Below are 18120 nucleotides of genomic sequence, written 5' to 3'. Positions count from 1 at the left end.
GGGGCGTGCAGGAGGCGGCCGGTCCATGATTCTCTCTCATCATTGAGGTTTCTCTCTCTCTCCCTCTCCCTTCCTCTCTGAGATCAATAAAATATATTTAAAAGAATAAATAAAACCCCACGTTGCTGAGTTAGTGCTCGCTCCTCCAGGAGTGAAAGCGAGCATCCAAGCATCCAGGAAATGGAGCGTTTATCTGGCGCTTCTTGCTCTCCGCCATCGGAAACGCCATCCATTCCTTGGACGGGCTCTCCTGTAGGATGAGGTCGTGTTCCAGTGCCCGGCGGTGCTGCCTGAAGGAGAAGCCAGGAGGGTCCCTGGTCCTGCCCGCGCTGAGCATAGCCGAGACACACGGGCCCAGGAATTAAATTCCAGAGCCACCACCGGGCGGACGCCGCAGGCAGCAAGCCCGAAGGCCCTGCTCTCTCTTCTGAGATCACCACACCCCCACCCCCCAGTTCTCAGGATCCTGGAGGGATGGTCTGTGGGGTCCTGCCCCCCCCCCCCGCCTCGCCCCCTGGCAAACTCCCCCCCTTTCTTCCTTGGCCTGGGTGTGTCCTCCCAGACTCCAGGGACACCAGGAGCTCATGCCCACCTGCTGGGGAAGTGTCCCAGGGAAAGTCCAAAAAGGAGCAAAAGGGGCACCGTGTCCTCCGAGAGGCCGCGGGTGTGCCTTCCAGACTGGAATGCCTCTCAGGTGCTCCACCCTGAGCCAGGCCGGCCGGGCTCGCCCACGGTGATTACAGAATCCGCACTGTTAACCGGTGAAGGGCCAATCCGCATTACTAACCGGTAAAGGGTCAATCCGCATTACTAACCGGTATCCGCATTACTAACCGGTATCCGCATTACTAACCGGTATCCGCATTACTAACCGGTAAAGGGTCAATCCGCATTACTAACCGGTATCCGCATTACTAACCGGTAAAGGGTCAATCCGCATTACTAACCGGTAAAGGGCCAATCCGCATTACTAACCGGTATCCGAATTACTAACCGGTAAATTTGCGTGAATTTTGGGACACCCACTATATCAACATATGTGTAACTCTGTCTATTGAAAAAAATCCGCATTAGTAACCAGTACACCTGACACCTGATATATATATGTATAATATTTTTATATATATAAATATATATATTACACTAAAAGGACTTAACAGTGCTAACCGTCTTCTGAGCCTTCAGCGGACTCGTCATCTGTGAAAAATGCAGCATCTTCGAAGGGCCACGGACGAGGCGGCCTGTGTCCATGATTCTGGACGCTGTCCCTCAGCCACAGGACTGCCCCGGGCCAACCAGGATGTGTGCTTCCCGGGCACGTCCACCCCAAGACGGTGTCAGGACCCCGGTCCTGGGAGCTGTCCAGACAGAGCTGGAGGTAAGGGAGGTCTCGCCGGCCCTGCCTTATCTGCTGTTTTTCCAGAACCTTCCACCTTGCGGTCGCCACGCCTCCCTGCGCGGCGCTGGGCTGGGATTTTAACGGCCTTTTTGCTGGTAGAGAAGACTCAGGGTCAGAGAGGGCTTTGGTGGAGGTGACGAAAGGTGTGCGGGTCATCGACCGGACGCACAGGGATGGGCCTGGTGCTGACATCACAGGTCGTCGTCAGTCCTTGGGAGGTGCCCAGAGCGCCCCTGGCTGACCCAGCTAAATAGCCGGGACCAGACGGGCCTGCCCAGCCGCCGGCAGCCCCTGCTCGGCACGGACGGCGTGGTCAGGGCTGCGCTGGGCGCTGGGCGGTGGCAGGAGGCCCGGCAGCCTCTGGACCAGCGTGGGGATGCGGCGTCTCCGGCTCTTTCCGGCTCTGGATCTTCCTGGGTGGTTCTGGGCCGGCCCTGCGTTCTGAGGCTGCGACAAGGCAAGTCAAGGGGGGCCCAGCGGCTCTGACGGGACCCTCAGTCTCTGGACTCAACGTTCCCCAGGACGGGTCCTGGGACTCCCGGGGGTTTGCAGGGGACGTGAGACTGACAGCCAGGCCAACACAGAGGCGGGGAAGTCTGGGGGTCCAGGGAGGTAAAATGCTTGGAGGCAGCCTGGCCCGCATGGCTCAGGGGTTGAGCATCAGCCTGTGAACCAGGAGGTCAGGGTTCGATTCCCGGTCGGGGCACAGGCCCGGGTGGCTGGCTCTATCCCCAGTGTGGGGCCTGCGGGAGGCAGTCGATCCATGATTCCCTCTCATCATTGCTGTTTCTCTCTCTCTCTCTCCCTTCCCCTCTCTGAAATCAACACAAATATATATATTTTAAATGCTTGGAGGCAGGAAAAGGGGAAATCCATCTGCAAAGGAACGGGGGTGGGGGGGGACTACAGGGGGCCCTGAACACCGGGAGCGCTGTGAAGGCCAAGGCGGGCCAGGGGAGCGGGACGGGGGGCCAGGGGAGCGGGACGGGGGGCCAGGGGAGCTGGACAGGGGGCCAGGGGAGCGGGACGGGGCCTGGGGAACTCCCTCAGGGAGCCTCAGGGCTGGGGACACAGCCTGGATGCCTTTTTAAGTGACCACTTCCTCTTCCCGCCCCTGGGCCCGAGCCACTAGCTACTTCCGCTCCCTCTGCAGCCTCCCTGCTACTTGCTGCCTCTGAGAACAGGCCTCTGTGGGTTGTGTGTGTGTGTGTATGCATGTGTGCATGTGCGTGTGCATGCATGCATGCGTGTGTGTGTATGTGCATGTGTATGGGGGGAGGGTGGCTCCCACCTGGGAGTGTGTGCAGGCACGCGGGCTGCCGGGAGTGAAGGGGGAAGGAGCTCCATACCGTGCACCTTCCCGTACCCTGAGCCCCGAGGCCTGGGCAGCTGTGGCCACAGGCAGGGGCTGAAGGCTCAGGGGAGGGTCCCCCCCTTAGGGATGCAGTTCCATCCCTGGCCTCCCAAACACTCCTCTGTGGTCACCGGGCCAGACAGCAGAGGGTCAGGGCAGGGACGCAGAGGGGAAATGCTGGCCTCAGGCAACACCTGGACCGCCTCCGTTCCAGCCGGGTGGGTGGCGGGAAGTTAGACTCCAAGATAAGAGGAAGGACTGGGGACTTTCGGTCCAGAGACAAGCCGAGACAGAGCAGCCTGCTCTCCTCGGGAGCTCAGGAAGTGCCTCCCGCGGGGCAGGTGTTTCGGTCATATTTTATGAGTCCATTCATCTCGCCCTGGCTGGTGTGGCTCAGTGGATAGAGCGTCGGCCTGCGGACTGAAGGGTCCCGGGTTTGATTCTGGTCAAGGGCACATGCCTGGGTGGCGGGCTCGATCCCCAGTAGGGGACGTGCAGGAGGCAGCCAGTTAATGATTCTCTCTCATTGATGTTTCTCTCTCTCTCTCTCCCCTCTCCGTTCATCTCTGCAATAAATAAAAATATATTTAAAATAAATAAATTCATCTCCTAGTTTGCCAAGTGAGAAGCAGGAGCAGGGCTGCCACCTGCCGGTGAGGTTGGGAATGACACCTCTCCGCAGCCTCAGGTCGGGAAGCCCCGCGGGAGGAAGCCGTTGGCCGTGCCAAGGGGCGGGTCGTGCAGGTGGTCAGGCACCGGATGGGCAGCGTTCGGGGTATCGGTTGCAGGAAATCGCCCCAAACTTAGCAGCTGGACACGACAACGGGCCTTTCTGTTGCTCTCGCGTGGCGCTGGGGTTTTCTCAGGTCCGCGGACGGAACGCAGCGCAGGAACTTCTACTGTATCGGGGCTGGTTGACTGGCTCAGCTGCAAGGGGGAGGGTGCATTTCACGTGTCAGCTTGGCCGCGGCCACGGGGCGCCCAGAGGTGTGCTCAGATGGTTCTGGGTGTTTCTGCCCAAGTGTTTGGGGGTAAGATTAACATTTAAGTGGGTGGGTCGAGGCCTGGCAGGCGTGGCTCAGTGGTTGAGCATCGACCAATGAACCAGGAGATCACGGTTCGATTCCCGGGTCAGGGCGCATGTCCCGGTTGCAGGCTCCATCCTCAGCGCGCAGGCGGCAGCCGGTCCATGATTCTCTCTCATCATTGCTGTTTCTATCTCTCTCTCCCTTCCTCTCTGAAATCAACCAATCAATATATATAGTATATATAATTTATTTTATTTTGTTTTATTTATTTATTATTTTATTTTATTATTTTATTTATTTTATTTTCATTTATTTATTTATTTATTATTTTATCTTTAATTTTATTTTATTTATTATTTTATTATTTATTTTATTTTATTATTTTTATTATTTTATTTTATTATTTAATTTAATTTTAATTTTATTTTAAAGGTGCTCCAGACTCCATATGAGGGGATTCTGAGCAGGGGTTCACCCCTCCCAATGGATCGCGAGGTTGGGGCTCCCCCTGGGGCTGCAGAGAGCAAAGCGCCGGCAGGGGTCGGCCGAGCGCCGCGCCCGGCGGAGCGCGCGGTCCCCAGGCCCCGCCCGGGCTGACGCTGAGCCCCGCGCTCCTCCCACCGAGGCCTGGGCCCGGCTCCGCGCCCGCCGGGAGGTTCAGGCCGCCTGGCCCTGAGCGAGCGGGGGGGATGGGGATGGGGATGGGGAAAGGCCGAGACGCGTGGGCGTGGGTGCGATCCCAGACGGCGCGGAGGCGAGGCCCCGTCTGGTGCTGGGCTGCGAGGTTTTATGTGCGTTGGCACGTGCGCAGGCCTGGATGTCAGGGGCCGTGTGGCTCGGCTTTGCCTCGTTGACATTTTCTCCGAGACCTGGCTTTCGGGGTTGGCTCCGCGTCCGGGCGCTCCCACGGTGCCGGCCAGTCCACGCCCCGCGCAGGCAGGCGCGGCGGGGAATGGAATTCTCTCCGGGCGGCCACACAGAGCGAGTTCTGCGCTCATTCCCAGGCTCAGCCGTCCCCCAGCCCTGGTCCTGGTCCTCGGGCCTCGCCTCTGCTGAGCCCCACAGCGTCCCCACCTCCTAGAACAGCTGGGGGGGTCCCCATGTGATGGTGGGGGGACCAGAGAACCACTGGGAGCCTGGAAGGTGGGTCCAGTCTGTAGCTGAGACTCCGGGCCCCACCTCCTCCAGGCAGCCCTCCAGGTGCGGCTGCTGTGATGGGCAGATGCCACACCTTCCCACCTGCCTTTGGAAAGGAGGACCTGGGCCAAGCCGGGGCACCTGGCCTGCTTCCCCAGGAGGGGGTTACAACAGCTGATCTAGGCAACAGGTGTGGGCCCCTTGGGGCAGCTGCCGCCAGGCTCATGGGGAGAAGCTGCGCATGCAGCAGGCCTGTCAGTCAGTCACCGCACCCCCCGGGGCCGGGGTGTAGTGTGTGAAAGGGGCAGAGGGTGAGAGGGCCCTTCCCACGGCCCAGGGGGCGGCTGGAGCCCCCCTCCCCTGCGGACACACGGCGCTGGGACGCAGGGACGGTTCCGGTCAAGGGCACATGACCGGGGTTGCAGGCTCGATCCACAGTAGGGAACGTGCAGGAGGCAGCTGATCCGTGATTCTCATCACTGATGTTTCTCTCTCTTGCTCTCCCTCTCGCTTCCTCTCTGAAATCAATTAAAAATCTATTTATTAATTTATTTTTAAAGAGAGAAATTTAAAAAAAACTTGGCTGCCCTAGCTGGTTTGGCTCAATGGATAGAGCATCAGTCTGCGGACTGAAGGGTCCCGGGTTCGATTCCTGCCAAGGGCACATGCCTGGGTTGCGGGCTCGATCCCCAGTAGGGGGCGTGCAGGAGACAGCCAATCAATGATTCTCTCTCAACATTGATATTTCTCTCTCTCTCTCCTTCTCCCTTCCTCTCTGAGATCAATAAAATATATTTTTTAAAAAACAAAAAAAAACAAAACTTGGCTTCATCAGGTACCAGCTGGGAGTTCCCAGCAACTTGGCCTCAATTTCTCCACCTGCAAACGACAGAAAAGTGGCTCCTGGTGCCGGGCGTTGCGGCCAGGATTCAGTGGGTTAAATAATTGGCCGGTGGCGACCACGGTTCTCTCCCCCAGCGTGGCACCACCGACCGGACCGCGCCCGATTCCTAAAGGGGACAGCCTGTCGGCCCCACCTCTCCCCGCCCCCCGCCCCCTCCAGGGAGAAGCACTCCCCTTCAAAGGCCATCTTTGGAAAAACACTGATGGCTTTTGGCGCCTCTGATTCCTGGTGAGGGAGAGGGAGGGAGGGAGGAACCGGCTTCCCGATAAGGCAAGGACTCGCTCGCTCTCATAAAACACTCATGGCCGCACCAGCCCGTTCCCTCTCGGCTCCCCGTCAGCTATAGCCGTCAGCACGGACGGCTCTCCTCCCAGGGACCCCGGGGCCAGTCCGGGGCCAGAGTGGCCTCGAGGGGGTCCCCGGCTTTGCCCGGGCCCCACGCCATCCCACCGCCACGAAGCCCCTTCCTGGGTAAGGAGTCGAGTTAGAAAGGACAAGGTGAGCCCTGGCTGGTGTGGCTCAGTGGATAGAGCGTCGGCCTGCAGACTGAAGGGTGCCCGGTTGGATTCCCGCTCAGGGCACACACCAGGGGTTGCGGGTTTGATCCCCAGTAGGGGGCGTGCGGGAGGCAGCCGATCCACGATTCTCTCTCACTGATGCTTCCATCTCTCCCTCCCTCTGAAATCAATAAAAATACATTTAAAATAAACAAGGAACGCCCTGACCGGTGTGGCTCAGTGGATAGAGCGTCGGCCTGCGGACTGAAAGGTCCCGGGTTCGATTCTGGTCAAGGGCATGTACCTTGGTGGCGGGCACATCCCCAGGAGGGGGTGTGCAGGAGGCAGCTGATCCACGATTCTCTCTCATCGATGTTTCTAACTCTCTATCCCTCTCCCTTCCTCTCTGTAAAAAATCAATAAAATATATTTAAAAAAAAAAAAAAAGGAAGGGCCAGGTTATTTGTGGACGGCTGGCGTTCCATCTCTCAGTCGTGGCTTTTCAAGCGCTGAGCCCACAGCCGGAGTGCCGTGAGGAGGGTGGGGAGGAGGAGGGGCCGGGCCGGGCGCTGGTGCCCTCCACCCGAGCTGAGCTGGTACAAACCTCTGCTGCTGCTCCATTACCTCACCGGGCGCTCCCCCGAGCCTTGCCCGGTGGCTACGGTTGTCCCCTGGGCGCCCACACCCCTTTTGCTGACGAGCAAACTGAGGTGACGCATTGCAGGGAGCAGCCGAGCCTCAGCGTGGATGCCCGGTGAATTTCCACCGTGCCCTGTGCCCGGAGCCCAGGCCCCAGAGGCTCCCTCAGGCTCCGCCTCCGCAGCTTGAATGGCGTTTTAAATGCTCAGGACAAGAAGCCTAAGTGCAGTTTGCACAGCCTGCCAAGGCCTCACGCGCGTGGACGGGGCCCCGGAGGGGGGGCTGCCGGCTCCAGGCCCCAAAGGCCAGCCAGAGCCCCCACCCCCACGGGCCCAGACACGTCAGAACAGGCCACGGACCTCAAGGAAGTGAGGCTGGGCTTGGAAATGTCACTCCCTGCGCTTCCTGGGGCCCCCAGAGCTCCCCTCCAGCCAGGCCTGAGCGGCTATGGGGGCGACAGGCTCCGGGGATGAAGTTTTCTTTGCTGTTGTTGTTTTTTTAAATATATTTTTATTGATTTCAGAGAGGAAGGGGGAGAGAGAGAGAAACATCAATGATGGGAGAGAATCACCGATCGGCTGCCTCCTGCACGCCCCTCACCAGGGGGTCAAGCCTGCAACCCCGGGCATGTGCCCCGACCAGGGAATCGAACGGTGACCTCCTGGTTCACAGGTCGATGCTCAACCACTGAGCCACGCCGGCCCGCGGGGCATGGGGTGATGTTTTAAAACGCATTTGCCACGCTGGCTTCATCCTCTTGTTAACCATCGCCTGCCCCCACAGGGGCCTGGCTCTAGCCGGGCGTAGGGGAGGGGAACAGGGGAGCTATTGAGTGTGAAGGGGTCTCCTTCGTAAGGTCAGCAGGGCCTGGAGGCCACCCTCTAGGTGCTGGGGTGGGGTTCGGGGTGGGGGCCATGGTGAGTGGCCAGGGTCCCGTCCCCCCTGAATCTCAGTCCCTGGCACCCGCCCCCCTCCACCCTGCTCTCCCCAAGCCAGGAGGCCCCGGCTTCTCTCTACCTCTTATCGATGGTCATTTTCAGGAAAATCCATTTGCTTGATTCAGAGCCCCTGAGTCATCCTGGCTTTGGAGGAAAACTCCATCACAAGGAGGCACTTGGCCGGCTCCTGGGATTGGGGTGGGGGGGGTGGGGGGGCCCTGCTCCTACCCCGCAGCCCCGGCCACAGTCCGGCTTCTCTCTGCTGCTCCGGCCAGTCCGTCCACCCAGTTTCACCCCCTCTGCCCGCCTGCCCCCCCCCAACCACACTGGCCCATATCCCCTGCCCCCACCCTGTCCACATGCCACTGGCTCGTCCTGGGGACCCCGGGAGCAGGGGGACCCCCGGGAGCAGGGCAGGGAGGACTGTGTGCCCAGCCCTTCAGGGTGGGAGAGACTTAACCCTGACAGCGCCGTGGCCTGGGCCCTCCTTCCGGTTTGGGGGTGGGGGGGAGGGAGGGCACTGTCCCCACCTTCCCTGCGTCCAGCACCGTGACCTGACTGGCTGGATGTTGGGGGGGTCAGGCAGAACTCGGGGGTGCTCACCCCGACTGCTCCCAGGGAGCAGGCTTTCTGGGGTTCCCATTTCAGCGCCCCCCAACTCCAACCCCTCCCCCCCTCCCACCTCCCTGGACGTGAATCAGCCTCAAGGTTGTCAGGGCGAGCAAGCTGGCGGGTCCCTCTCCCCCTGGCGATCCGGGAAGGCCCCCCCTCTTTACCCCCCGCCCCCCACGTCCCTTTAAGGGGAGGGGCGAAGGCCGAGTCAGGAAATGGGAAGAAGTCGCGCATTTTACTGAGCAGCTACTATTGCCCGCACTTGTGGGGCCTCGGTTCTGCTGGGACCCCGTCCCCGGCTCGGCGAGGGGGCGCCCGGAGCGAGAAGGGGGAGGATGCGGGGGGAGCAGGCGCGGCGACCCGGGCCCTGCGCCCACTGAGCGGCCCGAGGGCGCGTGCGGGCGGCGGCGGCGGGTCCGGGCGCAGGAAAGGCTCGATTGTGCTCGGGCTTCCGCTGCGCCGCCCGGGCCCAGCGCGCCCCCCGCAGCCGCCTCTCCGCGCCCGGGAGGCGGGGCGGGAAGCGCCGGCGGAAAGGGCCGGGGGTGGGTGGGCTCGGCCGAGACCCGTTCTGCTCGGACCCGGGCCTCCGCCCCTGGGCCGGTTCGGCGGGCACCGCGCGGGAGGCGGCGGCGGGCGGGCGGGGCGGGGAGGGCCGGGCGCGCAGGGGCCGCGGCGCGCGCCCGGGGCAGCGGGTCACCAGGCTCCGCCCCGCCCGGCGCGGGGGACGCACTTTGTTCTGGACGCGCCTCCCTCCGCCTGGTGGGCCGGGCCGGCCGCCCGAGTGCGAGCGCGAGGCCGGAGCGCGAGGAGCCCCCGCCCGCGGCCGCCAGCAACTTTCTCCGCGAGGCCGGGAGGGACCGGGGCCGGCGCGGCCCGGGATGCGCGGCTGTGCGCGGCCGCGGCGCGGACTCCGGGACCCGAGCGCGCGCGCCCCGGTGAGTAGCCCGCGCCGGGCTGTCGGGGCCGGGGGATCGGGGGCCGCGGCCGGGGGGTGCGCTGAGCGGGGCTCGGCCGGCAGATCTCGGGGGGCGGGTGGGGGGGCTGGGGCCAGTCCCGGGAGGTGCGCTCGGTGCCCGGGGAGGCCGGGCCCGGCAGGGGCGCTGGGATCACACGAGGGGGAGCGGCTGCCCGGGAAGTTGGGTCCCGTCGTCCCTACCAGGCTGCGCGTCCCATCCGGGGGTGACTCACCGGAGGAGCCAACTCCCACCTCTGAGCCTCAGTTTCCCTTCCCGGGAAGACCCGCCGCTTAACGTGCGTGGAGAACCCACATCCTGCGCCCTCATCCTGCGCCCCACCCGCGTCTCCTCGCATCCCCGCGGGGCGAACGGAACGGAACCGCCGGGGCAGGATCTGTGCCCAGAGCCCCCCTGTCCCCGCGTCTCCCCGCGTCTCCCCGCGCTGCGCTCTTTGGCGCGCGTCCAGAGATCTCGATCCCGGGGGACACCCTGGAGGAGGCGGCAGAGGTCGGGCGATCGCCGCCGGGAGCTCCCCCGAGGGCGCTCAGGGTTCGGGCCCTCGCGGTCCCTTCTGTCCTCCGCGCGGACAGACACAGCCCAAGGGATCGCGCCGCAGCCAGGTCTGCAGAGGGCGCAGAGGGGAGGGTGCGAGGAGGGGGCGGCAGGGGCGCTGTCCAGGGGTGATGCCCCCCAGCAGGGAGGGTGCCCTGTCCCCCGCCCCAGCCCCGCACAGGGAAGTCGGCTCTGGGTCCAGGGGACTTTGTCCGGGCGGCGGGGGCGCAGCTGGCGCCGGCTCCGGGGAAGCGCGCGCCGCCCGCACCGCCCGCTGTTATCTGGCTTCCTGTTTCAGCCACCGGGAGGCCATTGGCCCGTTCAAATCCTTCAAATCCGAGGCCGAGGGGCTCGGCGTGGCCTGCGATTCCCTCTCGTGGCGGCGGCGCGTTCCCGCTATATGGGGTCCCCACCCCCCTTTCCCAAACTCACAGGGGCGCACGGGGCTCATGAGCCCCTCCCTGGTCAGAGAGCAGGGGTGCATGTGACTCCAGCCGGCCCACGAATGTTTTGTTTTGCTATTAATCCTCACCCCAGGAGGGGGAGGGAGAGAGAGAGAGAGAGAGAGAGAGAGAGAGAGAAATCCATGTGAGAGAGACGCATCCATTGGTTGCCTCGTGCACATGCCCTGTCCAGGGCTGGGGGCGGGGAGGAGCCTGCAACGGAGGAACCAGCCCCTTGATGGGAATTGAACCCGGGACCCTGCAGTCCAGGGGCGGATGCTCTATCCACGGAGCCGTGAGCGCGCTTTGTTCCGCTCTGAACCTGGTGGGTGTGTCTGGCATTCGGTTGGGGATGGAGGGAGGGACCGGCGGTGACACGGGTGTTGTGTTCTCCGTCCCCGAAGAGGAGCTCCCCGTGGGTTTCTGGGGGAAGTTTGCTCTCTGCGGGTCGTTGGGTGTTTGTTGCCTGTGTTGCCGGGAAGATGTGAGAGCCGACAGTGCCTCAGTGAAAACCCCTGCCTTTGTCTTCACTTCTGTAAAATGGAGCTGGGAGCGGGGCCCCGGCTGGGAGGCCAGAAGCTCCAGTCATGGGGGGTGGGGGGTGGATTTCCTGAGCCTCCCAGGTTGGGAGGGAGCAGCCCCCGCCCGGATCACCCTCGGGGCAGGTTTCACAGTCTCCTCTTTTAAAAAATTATGATTTCAGAGAGAAAGGGAAACAGAGAGAGAAACATCCATGATGAGAGAGGATGGTTGGGGTGTGTGTGTGTGCACAGGCCTCATCTCCTTGCCTTCCAGCCAGAGACCCTCTCTGACTGGGTGCAATGCCCAGCACACAGTAGGCGCTTTATAAATGTCTGCCGAATGAATGAAATTGGGGGGGGGGGGTCCAAGTACCACCGAGAGGCCCCCCGTCCCGTGCAGGTGCCGTGTGCTCCTTGCCGGGCGGGCGTGTGTGATGGGTCTCCATCCCTGTCCCCCCTGAAGAGCCCGGTCCGGAACGAGGTTGATTTGCCCGCGAGCGGGTGAGCTGTTGGAGCGTTTGGGCCTTTTCTGAGATCTCCTTGGGGAGCCCGGGGAGCTGGAAACAGGAACCGTCTTTCCTTCCTCCCTCACCGGCCCCTCCGGAGAGATCTCGAGCCTGCGACAAGCTCCTCCCGTCCGTCTTTGAAAATCTGTCTCTTCATTTCCCCTTTTCCATCAGGGCCGCTTCTCTCTTAAAGTTCTTCGGGCCTGGCCGCCGGGACTCGCCAGGCGGTATTTAAAAGAGCTTAGGGCCCGGCCGGCGTGGCTCAGTGGCTGAGCATCGACCTAGGAACCAGGAGGTCACAGTTTGATTCCTGGTCAAGGGCACATGCCCGGGTTGCTGGTCCAATCCCCAGTAGGGGGTGTGCAGGAGGCAGCTGATCCATGATTCTCTCTCATCATGGATGTTTCTCTCTCTCTCTCCCTCTCCCTTCCTCTCTGGAGTCAATAAAAAAATATATCTATTTTAAAAGTCCTTTGAGCTCTTTAGAAAAGCTACAATGCCCAAGTCCAGAGGTGGCTGCCCCTCCCGCCCTGGTCCCCTTCACGGAGGGACGGATGGGCCCTGAGCCATGCAGCTGGGCCCCGCCCCACCCAGCCCTCCTGGCACTCCGCGTGCCCTCTCCCGGCGAGTCCAGGGGTGACGTGTCAGTTGGCAGGAGAGGGGGGTGAGCGGGGCTGTCGGGGTGATGGGACCAACCACAGCCCAGCCTGGGGACGCGGAGAACTGAGAAATGTGGCAATACTTGGCGGCCGGTGCCTCTCCCTGGCCCCTCGTCACAAAACCATAATTAAAAACACTTTTATTTTTATTGATTTCAGAGAGGAAGGGAGAAGGGGAGAGAGAGAGAGACATCAGTGATGAGAGTCGGCTGCCCCCTGCACGCCCCCTACTTGGGATCGAGCCTGCAACTCGGGCGTGGGCTCTGACCGGGACTCGGACCCTGACCTCTTGGTTCATAGGTTGACGCTCAACCCCTGAGCCACGCCGGCCAGGCCAAAAACACTTGTAGTTTCTCCTTCCGCTTAGAAACCCCCAACGAAGTTCAAGGGAGAACCACCCTCTTCCGTAAACAGCCTTGAGTTCGAATCTGGTCCCTCTGCCTCCCGGGAAGCTGACTCAGGCCAGTTCCTCCAGGGGCCTGGGATGTTGCCTCTCAGCTTCCTGTGACCCTGTGACCCTGGGGACGTGAAGGGAGGCGGGCGGGCGGGCGGGCGGCTGAGACGCAGGCCAGGCCCACCTGCTCATGGAGGTGGTTCAGGTCCTTACGCACGTTCTGTGCAGCCCACACCACTGTCCCCACCCAATCCATCCGCTCTACTCAATTTAAAAATATATATATATTTTGCCCTGACCGGTTTGGCTCAGTGGATGGAGCGTCGGCCTGCGGACTGAAGGGTCCCAAGATCGATTCCAGTCAAGGGCATGTACCTTGGTTGCGGGCACATCCCCAGTGGGGGGTGTGCAGGAGGCAGCTGATCGATGTTTCTACCTCTCTCTCCCTTCTTCTCTGTAAACAATCAATAAAATATATTTAATAGATATATATTTTAATTGATTTTAGAGAGGAAGGGAGAGAGAGATAGAAACATCAGTGATGGGAGAGAATCATGGGTCGGCTGCCTCCTGCACGCCCCCCACTGGGGATCGAGCCCGCAACCCGGGCCTGTGCCCCAACCAGGGATCGAACCCTGACCTCCTGGTTCCTGGGTCGAAGCTCAACCACTAACAACAGACAGACCTGTGTTTGTCGTTCATTTTGCTCTTGCGTTTGTTTTGACACGACCTTCGGGTTTGCTTTGTAATGAAAGCCCGTCCCCCAGGGCGTCACTGGGGCTGATCTGACTGAGTCAGAGCCGTGGTGGGTGCGAGCGAACATGTTAGACTTGGATCCGTTTCTCGAGTTGTCCTCAGAGTTGAGAACAGAAGTCGTGCGGGAATCGGGCCTGTGTCGGGTGGCGCCGGCTGGGCAGCGGGTCCGGGCCTCGTAAGCTGTCCCCTCCCCGTGTACACGTCTCCGGGGGTGTCCAGATCTCTCCCTCGCGTCTCTCGTGGCCCCTCTCCTCACAGGGCCCGTCTGCTAAGGCCACGTCGCTCCCCTGAGTCACCTCCCAACTCCCTCCCACCAGCCACGGCCCGAGAGAAAGCAGAGGCCGCTGGGGAGGCCCCGAAAGTGACCACAGGGCTGGGGTGGCCGTGGGAAGGAGGGCGGGAAGGCTGGCCGCAGCGACAGTGACACTCCCGTGGCCCCGTCCATCCCAGACAAAGGCCTCTGTGTTGGGAAGGCTGGGCCGGGCCAGATGCCTCGGGGCTGGCGTGCTGATACGGTCAGGAGAGGCCGCCCGGGGCAGAGAGGCGCCCGCAGGCCACACGCGGCTGGACTGGCCGCTGGACGGGCCGAGCTGGGGCCTGGCACACGGTCCGGGCTCAGGAAATACTTGCTCGCTGGTTCCTGGGGGTTGGGGAGCGGGGAGAGGGATGGGTTTGTCCCTAAGCTGACGGACAGGCAGGATTGAACGCCCGATCCTTCCTCTCACCATGGAGTCCCTCTGGCTCCCATCTCCCTGGCTGGCTCACAGGCGCCTCCTTGCTTCCTGGGCCCTCTGTGGAGTCAGCCTGACTTGGGCAACCGCCTGAGCCTCAGTCTTCTCACCTGTAAAATGGGTACAATGATGCCTACGCCACAGTATTGTGAGAGGCGCCAGCGGGGGGCGGGGTGGGGAGTATCTCAAACATGGGGCACAGAGCTCACGTTCGCTGTCACCCTCACCCTGACCTGGACGCCCCTGGCTCCCGCTGCCCGTGGTCCTTTGAGGGTAAGCGCAGGCTCGGCACAGCGACTGGACAAAGGCAAGGGTGTCTCCAACATTCACACCCCCTCCCCCCAGCCCTGCAGACTGTGCTTCTGGGTGGATTTCTCCCCAGAGGGGTGTTTGAGGAGCTTCCCTGTCTGAGGGTCAGACGGGTGGGAGACGCACCGTCCCTCGGCCCCGCTGGGTCCCGCCTGCGGGCCCCTTGGAGGGGGAGGGGCCGTGGACGGCCGGGGTTTTGTTTGGCGAAGCCGGCTCAGTGCCTGGCCCAGGCTGCTTCCAGGGCGGTGGACACAGAGCCGGGCCGCAGATGTGGCCGCGGCAAAGCATGCGGGAAAGAGGGGGGCGGGTGTGAAATGGTGAGCTCAGCCCATGAGCCAGAATACAGGCCTTCGCAGGGGGCAGCGGGGGTGGGGGGCGCGTCTCCATGGCAGTGGGTCCCCAGGGACGGTCCGCCCGGACACCTGGCATCTCAGCCAGGAAGAGCCGTGCCCAGTGGCCCGGGGCCTGAGCCGCCTGCTCTGTTTGCTGCCATCTGCCTCGTGCAGACCCGGCTGCGGCCTGGACCGGGCCAGTGCTGAGCAGACCCGAGGGAGACCCTGGGAGAGAGAGAGAGACACTGGAATGTCAAGTCCCTGACTTTATAAAAATATATATTTTATTGATTTCAGAGATGAGATGATAGAGAGAGAGAAACATCAATGATGAGAGAGGCCCTGGCTGGAATGGCTCCATGGATAGAGCATCAGCCTGTGGACTGAAGGGTCCCAGGTTCGATTCCTGGTCAGGGCACATGCCCGGGTTGTGGGCTCGATCCCCAGAGTGGGACATGCAGGAGGCGGCTGGTCCATGACTCTCTCTCATCACTGATATTTCTCCCTCTCCCTCTCCCTTCCTCTGAAATCACGTCCGGGGCATCTTCCCGGGCAGCCCCGGGCACCGACCTCTGTGAGGCCTGGCAGGAGAGGCCGGGCCAGCGCTCTGAATAGCCCTCCCGAGTCACAGGCCCCTTCCTGCCAGGAAGCACGGTGACCGCGGGCAGGAAAAAGGTGTTTCCGAAAGTGAGGCCAAGACGGGGAGAAGGGAGTGGGGGGCCCGGAGGCTGGCAGCGGGAGCAGGGGTCACCGGGCCGGCCTCTGCCTGGGGCCGGCCACTCAAGAGCCGGTGAGAGCCCGGCCGGCGTGGCTCCGTGGTTGAGCGTTGACCTATGAACTAGGAGGTCAGGGTTCGATTCCCGGTCAAGGGCACAGGCCCGGGTTGCTGGCTAGATCCCCAGTGTGGGGCGTGCAGGAGGCGGCCGGTCCATGATTCTCTCTCATCATGGATGTTTCTCTCTCCCTCTCCCTCTCTCTCTGAAATCAATAAGAAATATATTTTTTAATCTGTGAGAATGTCCTGTGAAAAAGACCCAGGAGGGGTCTGGGCGGGGAGGTGGCACATGGGTGCCCGGGCGCAAACCCTCCACAGCGGCCGCCCCGCCCGCTGCAGACTCAGCCCCTGTGTGTGGGGGGCTGCGGGCCCCTGGGCAGAGCCGGCTTTGCGGGCGAGGGGGGTGACGCTCAGCTGTGGCCCAGATGCCCCCGAGGGCTGTGCCTGTGCAGAGGGAGCAGCTGGCTGCCTCTCCCCGGGACGGGCTTGTCCGTTCAGGAGCCCTCGGGACCAGGCTGGTGCTGTCCATTCGCTGCTGCAAGGGCCGGGACCGGGGCTGCGGCCTGTGGTGCCCAGTTAAGGGCAGGAGGAGCGATGCTGGGAGCGGGAGCCCAGCTGGTCCCCTTTTGTCTGCACGGCATGCACTTCCCGTTGCCGCCACCAGAGGGAGCAATTGCCCAGCAAAAGCCAGCGGTCCCCACCCTCTGAGCATCTTCGGGCTGAAAGCGGCCTGTGTACTCCGTCCTTCCTGTCCGACCGGACCTGGGGCTGGGGGCGCAGATGCCCGCCTGGCGGGTGGGGGTGGTGGGGTCCGTGAGCAGGTTGGGGGGGCGGGCGGGGAGAGCTGGATCAGTGCTCCTGGCTCTGCGTTTGCTCCCAGTTTGCTGGGCGTATCAAACATTCTTCTTCTTATTTTTTTTAAAATATATTTTATTGATTTCTTACAGAGAGGAAGGGAGAGGGATAGAGAGTTAGAAACATCGATGAGAGAGAAACATCCATCAGCTGCCTCCTGCACACCTCCTACTGGGGATGTGCCCGCAGCCAAGGCACATGCCCTGGACCGGAATCGAACCCGGGACCCTTCAGTCCGCAGGCCGACGCTCTATCCACTGAGCCACACCAGTTAGGGCTGTCCCACTTGTTTATGCGTTTGCTGGTTGATTCTTGGGTTGAACCCACAAGCTGGGGACGGCACTCCGACCAGCTGAGCTCCCGGGCCAGCACAGAAGTTCTCTTACTCTTCATTCTGGTTCCAGCTCCAACTAACCACCACCCTCCCAGCCAAACGACGGCATTCTTTTTAAAATATACAGATGTTTTACCGACTTCAGAGAGGAAGGGAGAGGGATAGAGAGAGGAACATCCATGATGAGAGAGAATCATGGACCGGCTGCCTCCCGCACGCCCCACACTAGGGATCGAGCCCGCAACCCGGGCCTGTGCCCTTGACCGGGAATCGAACCCTGACCTCCTGATTCATAGGTCGATGCTCAACCACGGAGCCACGCCGGCCGGGCTAAATGTGTGTTTTTTAAAAGGTGACGTACGTGCGTAAGTGACTGGCACGCACTGAGTGCCAGTGGTGACTGACTCCATGGTGAACGCCACTTTCTGAGCGAGAGGGGCGGGTCCTGGCGTCCCCGAGCCTCTGTCTCTCCCGCTGCCGCCTGGGAAGACACTGACCCTGATCTTGGCAGCTTCCTTCCCTCCAGGCCCTGGAGACACAGTTTTCCTTGTGCCGTGCGAGGGCGGCTGCCAGCAGCGGGCACGGGGCCCACGCCACCCCGGGGCCGTGCCTTCAGGAGCCCACAGGGGAACAGAAGGGCCCTTCTTCCTGGGGCGGGCAGGTCCCCGGCGGGCGCTGCGGGCACTGAGCCGCCTCTGTGGGAAGAGGCATCGCCTCTGTCACCAGGCGGCCTCGGGATCCGCAAAGCGCTTCACGGCCGTTTTTGTTTATTTATTTTTAAACATACTCTTATTGATCTCAGAAAGGAAGGGAAAGGGAGAGGGAGAGAGAGAGAGAGACATAACCCCGGACTCGAGAAGCAAGGCCTGTCACAGTCCCTGCACCTTCTCTCTCTCTCCGGCCGGTGTGTGTGCACTTGTGTGCTGTGCTCTGTTGTGATGTTACCCCCCCCCCCCCCTTCCCCGTCGCTGGAACCCTAGACAGATGCGTGGCTTCTGAGGTCGCTCACGTGAGAATCCCGTGATGGGCTCCACCCTCTGTGCCCCTCCCTCGTCTTCCCCAGACCACAGGGTGTGACCTCGAGAGTCCCCACCCCCACCCCGGCCCTGGGAAGACGGGAGGAGACCAGCTGCTGCTCACGGGGTGCGATTAGGATCGTGGCCGATGAGGGTCTGGATGGGGTGGTGGTTGGAAATGGGTACCCAGCCTCCCCCGCCCTGCCCTTCCTTCCTGCCTGTCGCTGGGGCACCGACCAGCACCCCGCCCTGCCCACGGGGGGCAGCTTCTGTTGGCACGGGGCCCCCCGCTGTTGTTTTCTCTGACCGGGCTGCCCTCCTCTCCCCCCCCCCCCACTTGAGGGCATGGGCTGGGTCCGAGGGGAGCCGACCTGCTGGGATTCATGGGGCTCCCTGTCTGTCAGCGCAGGGCTCTGCCACCCCTGTTGTTCTACGGGCAGCAGTTCTCAGAGACTCGTCCCCAGGGTCCACTT

General features: G+C 62.1%; 1 protein-coding gene across 1 annotated transcript in view; it reads left to right on the top strand.

Moving 5' to 3' along the window:
• Nucleotides 1–9307: 9307 nt before the first annotated feature.
• The window catches only part of NAV1 (neuron navigator 1), a 95954-nt gene continuing 87141 nt past the window's right edge, over nucleotides 9308–18120 (top strand). The window contains 1 exon segment of the mRNA XM_070401389.1: nucleotides 9308–9443. The gene's annotated coding sequence lies outside the window, so the exon portion shown is untranslated.

The sequence above is a fragment of the Myotis yumanensis genome, unplaced genomic scaffold (assembly GCF_028538775.1).
Source record: "Myotis yumanensis isolate MYYU_CA2020_CCGP unplaced genomic scaffold, mMyoYum1.0.hap1 SCAF_22, whole genome shotgun sequence".
NCBI classification, from domain to species: domain Eukaryota; kingdom Metazoa; phylum Chordata; class Mammalia; order Chiroptera; family Vespertilionidae; genus Myotis; species Myotis yumanensis.
Note: the sequence above shows the minus strand (reverse complement) of the source record. Positions and strands in the feature narration are given on the sequence as shown.